Genomic DNA, 8,311 nt, shown 5'->3' with positions numbered 1-8,311 from the left:
AGGGTTACAGATAACTGAGCTTGAAAGTCATGAATACAAGTTCGGTTCATCCAGACCAAAAAGCAGCTTAATAGAAGGCCAATTTTAGGGAGCACATCTGTGCTAAATTATTATTCAGCTGCTATCTGGGTTGCTCGTTTTTCTCATAGACAGGTGGCCCCAAAGGGGGAATTCTGGGTTAGCTGAACATTGGTGCTTCCTCGCTTCATCCCGTTGGGCCAGTGTCTGTGAATTCCTTTGAAAGTGTTATTTAAGTGTAACCCTAGTTCAGGGTAGCCATTTCCATTTGACGATAAAATGAAATCCGCATCCCTTTCTCTGCTTTCCTGCCTTCCAGCTTCTCATGCGGCAACTGTGTTCTTGTACTTTGCCATGGACGTGTCAGGATATACTTGATGTTTTCTTCATAATAGAATCTTTAGGAAGAATCCATGTTAAAATTTCTATGCATTGGGAAACAGGCACATCATAGGTGCTCAGTCAACAATGTCATAGCCACCCACATAATCAAAATAGCAAATCATTCCATTCAAACTTAATCGGACAGGCCGATGGGAGAGCAATGACTAGACAAAGCCTGCTTAAAACCGAAGCTACCCAATGTCAGATTCGCCCACCACCAGGGAAAGATATCTAATCTACACCAAGCATTTATAAGAATATGTAGAATATGGAAAAGGCTGCATTTCTTCTAAACATGCAGGTATAGAAGATACTGGAACCCACATGTTACAATGATATCTTTACCACTGTGCCAAGCACCCGCTTCTCTGTAAAGTAGTTACCTTGTTTCAAAACACACTTTCAGAATTAATGTCTCAGTATTGATAGTGTTGCAACCCCCCAGGAAAGTGTTCTACTGGTGAAGAAGTTTGAGGTCAGGAAATATCAGAGAAAGTAGTTTTAGAAAAGTTTATTAAGAGGACACAAGGACAGGAAGCCGTTCCTACCAGGAGGAAGAGAAATCCACTCAAGCCTAGTGGTGGGGTTTATAGGTTTATATAGCTAAAACATGAAAACATTTTTTTTTTTTTCACAGAACAAAGACAAAGCTTTATCTTGGCAACTGTCATGGCAGTTCTTGATGATGTTTATGCTATTCATGAAACTGATCACAAATGGTCACCTGACATTTACCAACTGGACATCTGTATCCTCCTTGGCTCCCGTCTTTCTGGACTAATTGTTGAAGCCAATGGCATTCCTGGTTTGTTTCTCTAACCAGATTTAGAAAGCCATTTGCATTCTCGCTGAGGTCTTCACCCTTTCTCAATATTTCCCACTCTAAGTAGATCTGCTGGTTTTCCATTTTCTTAAGGGAACGTTAATCTTCATCTTTTGGAGTAGAACTGATCCTTCCAGAAACGTTTGAAGTTATTACTAGACCAAGTCTAGTATAATTTTCAAGGTAGGGAATGATATGTCTTGTTAAAATTAACATATGGCTAAATGTGAGTAGGTTTGCTATAGCCATCTTCGACAGCTTGGAACTTCCTCCAGGCAGGCATCGAGAGGAGTTCAGGAGAACCGTGGTTGACAACAGCCACTGCCTGAGTCCTGTACACGTTGAATGTGTGTTGGGTACATGATCTGAGATCTCTTTATTTCAAAATTTACCTCCCCTATCTTCAACTAGGATTTGAGATGGAGAATTGATGGTGTATGCTTCTTTGAGCAGCAGAAATATCAGAGAAGATTAATTACGTTCTGCTGACATTTTATTTTAATTCCCTTTTCTTGTGTTCTAACAGAGGCTCTGCAGGCTGAAAACAGATTGTACAATCCGTAGAATTAGAATTAGCCTTCCGAAACGCCTCCTCTGGCGCCCGTTTCTGCTCTCATTGAGGGAGCTAGTTCGCTGAGTCAGTCAAGTCAAATTTATTTTGCTTTTTAATACCATGGAAAGTGCCCTTTCAAATATGCCTTAGTAACTCCCTGAGGGTGGCTAATGCTTTCCCATGGTAACTCTGGGTGTGAGTGGAGCTTACAGTCCAGGGGAAGCTGATGGTTTAATAAGCTAGGACTGTGTTAATGGTATTTCCCAGTTTTAATGTAAACACCTTGGTGCCTTATTTAAATAATAGAGAGCTAATCTGTTTCAAGTGTGAATATGAATGAGCAGAAAACAGAAAGAAAATGCTGTATTTCTTTTTCTTTAAAAACATGTATTTAATTCATTTGAAAGGCAGAGTGACACAGAGAAACAGAAAGAAAAAAACTATCACCGGTTGATTGACCCTCGAGATGTGGCAATGGCAGGGCATGCGCAAATCAGGAGCCACGAACTGCAGCTTGGATGCTCCACTGGAAGAGCATGGGTCCATGTTCATGGGACACACTCTGCTGCTTTTCTGAAAGCAGGATTCAAATCAGAATACCCAGTACTGTTACAAAATGCTGACATCACAGGTGGGGGCTTAACGCTTGAGCCAACAATGTCAACCCCAAGACTATATTTTTTTCTAGAAAAATGATTAGAGAGTTCATCTTGCATTGTGTATATATATGTGTGTACATATATATGTACATATATATATGGCCCAACTCTTCTAAAAGTGGAGCTCCCATGAAACTGTGTACTTTACATTGCACGTGAGGAATTTTGTACAAATTAAAGTTTCAGAAACCCTAAAGTGACATGATCACAGCACATCTTGACCCTAACTTCAATACAGCCATAAGTTCTGATAACCTACAACAAAAAAAGTGGGGAGCAAAGTGTGAGTTATGTTTATGGGAGTAAAAAGTTGAAGGGAAACGTGATGTTTCCTCTAACTTGCCATTTTCCAAATAACTATTAGATTTTCATAATCTAGTAGAAATTATTTATGTATGAAACTACTCATTAACATGCAGCAGTCCTGTCTTTTAAAAGCAGCCCATGCATTGAGACTAAACTTCCCACCTACATCTGTTTGCTAGCGTACGCTCTGCTAGTTCTTACTGATACAACTGTGAGAAAAACAGTTTTATGTAGTGTTAAGTTTTACAGACAACATGGGATGCTTAGACTGTAAAACACACAGATGCACCAGCAAGGCTACTTCTGGAACGGCTGTGGACTTAGGTTCTTCCAACACACAATGCAAAGAAAAAGCCTCACATCAACACTTTCGTAATTTTAAATGATCTACTGAACAAAGTAAAGCTCATCTCTGAGACATGTGAACGTTTTCATGAGATAGAAGAGACTGCTGTTTCAACATGGAGCTTTTTTCGTTGCTGTTTCTTCTCTGGCCCTGCGATGTGAGAGCTTTTAAAAAGCTAGCAGGTTTGCAGCCAAAGGTGGGGACTGATCTGTCAGAGTTCTGTCCAAATCTCCATCCTCATGAGCAGTCAATATGTTGTTTATAATAGCAGTCCCTTGGAAAATCTCTGTTGCCAGTGCGTTGTGGCTATTTGATTTGACACACAGCTCAGCGCACACATCCCTGGAGGACAGCAGACGGAGATAATAGCAGTCCTCTGGCAGCGTCAACCTTGCTGGAGCTTTTGATTTTTAGTTGCAGAAACAAGCATCTGCCCAAAATTTGAAAAGAAGCCACAGAGAATTGGATGATAAAAGGGCACTTGGAGAAGGATTCAGCTGCCATGGACAGCGAGAAGGTCCAGTCTCTATTACCGCTCTCAGAAGTTCGGAGTGACCCCGGAAGAGCAAGCTCAGGGCAAAAGCACAAAATTAACAAAGAAATAAATGTTACTTTAAGGAATCCCAAATAGCTGGTTCTCAACCACAAATTATGAGAAGAGAAACCACAAATTATGTAGAAAGCAGAAAACACAGTGACCCTGAAGAAATGTTACACTTCTCAGACAAATACGTTCAAAGAACAGAGGTGGGCCCTGACAAAAGAATTAAAGGAAGGCACAAAAATTCATATACGTAAAGTAAGTGCATGTAAATAGAAAATTAATAATTACATCTTATTAATAATAATTATTATTGATGCTGTCTTTATTGTGTGATTAAATGGACTATATGAAACATCTCCAGAAATAAAAAACTAGTATATCAAACTAGATCCCAAATAACAGAGAGGTAAGGCCAAGGAAGGTCAGATCTAGTAATTTTCGCTAACAGTCTTTGTGTTGTAGTCACACATACAAAGCAATAATTATGTGATCTTTATCTGTGCATATCTGTTGTAAGTATGAGGATAAGTGGATAAGACATTAAGTCTACTAGCAAGTTCATTTATTTCTGTCTGATGGTTTATCAATTTAGTCCAACAAGCTGGCAAAAGGCAGATTAGCCAGAGGTAAAGAATATAAGTTTATTAACATCTGTAGGTATACGGAAGTTGCACAACATATAAAACTTGGGCCTGGCTCGACAGCCTAGTGACCAAGTCTTCACCTTGAATGCACAGGGGTCCCTTGTGGGCACCACTTGATGTCCTGGTTGTTCCAGCTCCTATCCAGCTCCCTGCCTGTGGCCTGGGAAAGCAGTAGAGGATGGCTCAAAGCCTTGAGATCTTGCACCCATGTGGGAGACCTGGAAGAAGCTGCTGGCTCCTGGCTTTGGATGGGTGCAGCTGCAGCCATTGTGACCACCTGGGGAGTGAGCCAGTGCACACAACTTTCTGGCTTTCCTTCTCTCTGCAAATCTGACTTTCCAACACAAATAAATCTTTACATATATGCATATGTACACACACACACACACACACTCAAAGGAGCAGTCCAGTGACTGAATCTGAGATGACCCCCTTATAAGGGTAGCAGGAAATAGGAGGTTGCAAGAAATTTTGAAAACAGAGAGAGTGCTTTTTAGTGGAAATCACTAAGTCTTGAGAAGACAGAGCAGCTTGAATGTTCGTCTGGACTCCAGGTGGGGTGTGGGGTTTTTCAGCATGCCTTCCGCTTACAAAGACTTACTCATCCTTGGTCAATGCTATTTGTCTAAGAAGATTTGAAGGCAGTCATGTCCCCCATCAGCTCTGAAACTGGGATGAATAAGAGAATTTTTAAAAAGTTTTTTTTTTAAAGTTTTAACAAAGCTATTTTCTTCATTTCGGAAGAGAGAATCTGAAGGGCAGGAAAGGGACATCAGAGAGATCCTGAGCTTTCCACTTAGCCTGCCTTTCCACTTTAGCACGTCAAATACCACGAAGCATCATCCGTATTGTTCTCTGATCCCAAACAACACCACAGCCCTTGTTGCGTTCCATATGGTGTTCACAGCAGGCACTGGGGGTATTAATGGGAAGCAGCATGTTAGATGTTAACATAGGTTAAAATTAGAATATTAGAATAAAGTACTTTTAAGATTTTACTTATAAATCTGAGTGTTTTATATACAAGTGTTACATACACAAGTGTTGATTCTATTTTCTCTTTCTTTTGTTTGCCAAAATATTTCATAATAAAGGGAAGAAAAGAAAAAGAAAGAAAACGGACATTTCCCTCTACGCCTGGGCATACTGTAAAAGAGAAAAGTGTATAAACAACACTTTATGTTGTCAGAAAATGCTTGGTGTGTGTGTGTGTGTGTGTGTGTGTGTGTGTGTGTGTTCCCCAAAGAGGCTGCTTGCCTGACGTGACTGGCGTGTCACAGGATCACATCTTCTGGAAGCCTGACTCACAAGAGTGTATTCAACCAGCTCTAACTGCATATGAAGTGTTCCTACTGAAGGGTGCCTGAATGCATCACTCCAAAACAGGCTTCCTTGACACAGAAGGTTGCGATTAAGGCTGTTGAGTGTCAGCAGACTTCAGAGAAACCATAGAAACAGGGTACACGCTTTCCTTCCCTAAGGGAAATTTCCATTCTGCTGTGTCAGAAAGAGGAAGACTCCGAACGTTCTCTAATGTGAAAAGACACTAACTTAAACCAGCCTCATAAGCCCTATGAAATGACTCCTCTTTTCTATATATATTTTTCCTGGATATTTTCTTATAAATTTCTCTGTCCCAAAGCTCCCAATTTCTTTTCCCCTGTGGAGGGTAAGACAGTATTTAAACTCAAGTTCTTGCACTGCCGCTTGCTCCCCAATGTATGTGTTCAAACTACAAGTGAACTGTTGCCCGTTTTTCTCTTGTCAGTGTGTTGTGGTAAGTCTAATTCATAGGACGCTAGCTAGACAACCAATATGGACAAAGAAAAATATTTTCTTTCCTTTCTTTACAGACTTTATACCCATATAAACCTATTTTCTACTGTTAACTTGTTATAATTCAAACATCATGACATTCTGTAATCTTATTTAACAACTTGCAAGATCAAAGCTTTGTCTATCTGCTAGAATATTACTTCTCTTAACTTAGGGCCCATGTCAAAAGCCAGTTTTCTGTTTCTGTCCTTCACACCTTGGTTTATTAAGCATATCTCTTTATATTGGGGTATCCTGGGCTCCCCAAGTGGGTTACAAGCAGCCACTTGGGGAGTGAAACAGTGGAGAGAAGATCTTTTCTCTCTGTCATTCTCTCTGTGAATCTGAATTTCCAATAAAAATAAGTGAATCTTTAAAAAACATAAACAAGTAAGATAGAAAAACAAACACACTATTAAACAAGTGATGTGATGGGTAAATGAAGAGGAAAGTTCATTTGGGCAATAGACTTAGTGTCTTACAATTTCTCAACTTCTCAGTGTTGAAAACATTTTAGGGGTTCAATAAATGTTACTAAGTAAGTAACCCTGGCCAAGTAATTCTGAATAAATAAAAGCAACTACATACTTTCCTGACACAAACAGAATTCACAGCAAAGAAAAAGAAAAAAAATGCACCTAAAAGTTAACAACTAAAATAGTGTCCAAAATATTCATCCGACTGACATTCTTACTGTTTAATGAAGATACTAATTTCACTTGGACTTTCTGTTTAGTTTTCCCTTTTTGCCTATTGTTTGTTGTTTAGGTAGAAATTTTTTTATTTCTGAGTGGCAGTTAATGATATACTAGTTTTTATTTCTGGAAATGTTTCACATAGTCCATTTAATCACACAATAAAGACAGCATCAATAACTTTTTCATGCAGTAATTGAGTCCCCGAACGACCATTCTCCTCTCAACATTATTTTCATTCAACAAAAATGAATGCAAGCTCTACATAGTGCATTTTAAATTTTCCAGGAAGTAGGAATCCATTAGTAGAAAAGATAACTTTAGTTTGTATACATAATTAAACCCATAATTACCAGCTCAAATGCTGTAGATGTGATAGAAATTTAATTTATTAGACCCAGAAGCATCACCGGTCGAAGAAATTAGCAATATCCATCTTTTCATTGGATCATATGATTTTCCATTATATCTCCAGGCAGCAATTGTGGCCAAGTTAGAGATTACCTTACAAATATTTTAATAAAGATGTGAGAATTTCTCTGTACACGTGTGTATTGAGTACAGCAAAACGTGTTATTGAAATGGTCTCCACCTTGTTTCTGTTCCCCTGGGTTTATTTAGTGGGACAGAAGCACCTGACTGACTGTATGTCATCAGCCCGAGACAGCCCAGGAAACATCTCATGCAATTTTGTGTATCTTAACTGAATAACATGAATATATTTTCTTTAACACACTTTCACTCTGAATAACAAGCCCAGCTGATACAAGCAGGCAGAGGCAAAGATGTAATTGTTAGAGATGATTTTCCTGCCTGCTAGATGATAAGGTATAGGAGAAACAGAAAAGGTGGAACACGCTTGTTGAAAAAATAGATGGGACTGACTTTGCCTTCACGATAATTTCCCTATTGTAAATGCTTTTCTCGCATCTAGGCTTGGTTACTACTCATTCTGACCTGTCTTCATAGATGTGAAACTTTTATGGAAAAACTAAGAACTTTCTGGACTACAAACCAAGTGCTCAGTACAATAAAAAAAGTAGCAAAGTGGGAGAAAATATTTGCAAACTATACATACAATAAATGGTTAAGATCCAAGATAGTGTGGTTATCATCTAAAAAATGAACAGCAACAAAATAATTCGTAAGTACTAGAGAGGATATGGACGAAACTACATCCCATTCCTTACGGGTGAGAAAGTCAACTGGGACCACCATTACATGAAACTGATAAGAACCGATACTACACTTGATCTTAGCCAAAAGGCCAAGAAGCGATGGGACCACAATTATAGAAGACAGAAAACTGAAAGATGACCCGCATCTCACCTCGCCCTCTCACTCCAGAGAATTTACCCAAAAGAAATGAAGCATATGAAAGAGTTACTTGTACTCACACATTTGTAGCAGTTCAATTAACAATCGATAACATATGAAATCAAATCAAATGTTCACTAACTGATAAATGGATATAGAAATTGCAGGATGTACACATCATGGAATGCTATTAACCATAAATGAATG

General features: G+C 39.0%; 1 pseudogene; it reads right to left on the bottom strand.

Annotated features, from left to right (window-relative positions):
• Window positions 1-7,886: 7,886 nt before the first annotated feature.
• LOC121150486 lies at window positions 7,887-8,066 on the bottom strand (annotated as a pseudogene).
• Between the last annotated feature and the right edge of the window lie 245 nt (window positions 8,067-8,311).

Source organism: Ochotona curzoniae, unplaced genomic scaffold (assembly GCF_017591425.1).
Source record: "Ochotona curzoniae isolate NIBS_2020 unplaced genomic scaffold, NIBS_Ocur_1.0 contig_21, whole genome shotgun sequence".
NCBI classification, from domain to species: Eukaryota; Metazoa; Chordata; class Mammalia; order Lagomorpha; family Ochotonidae; genus Ochotona; species Ochotona curzoniae.
This window is presented reverse-complemented; position numbering and strand designations above follow the sequence as displayed.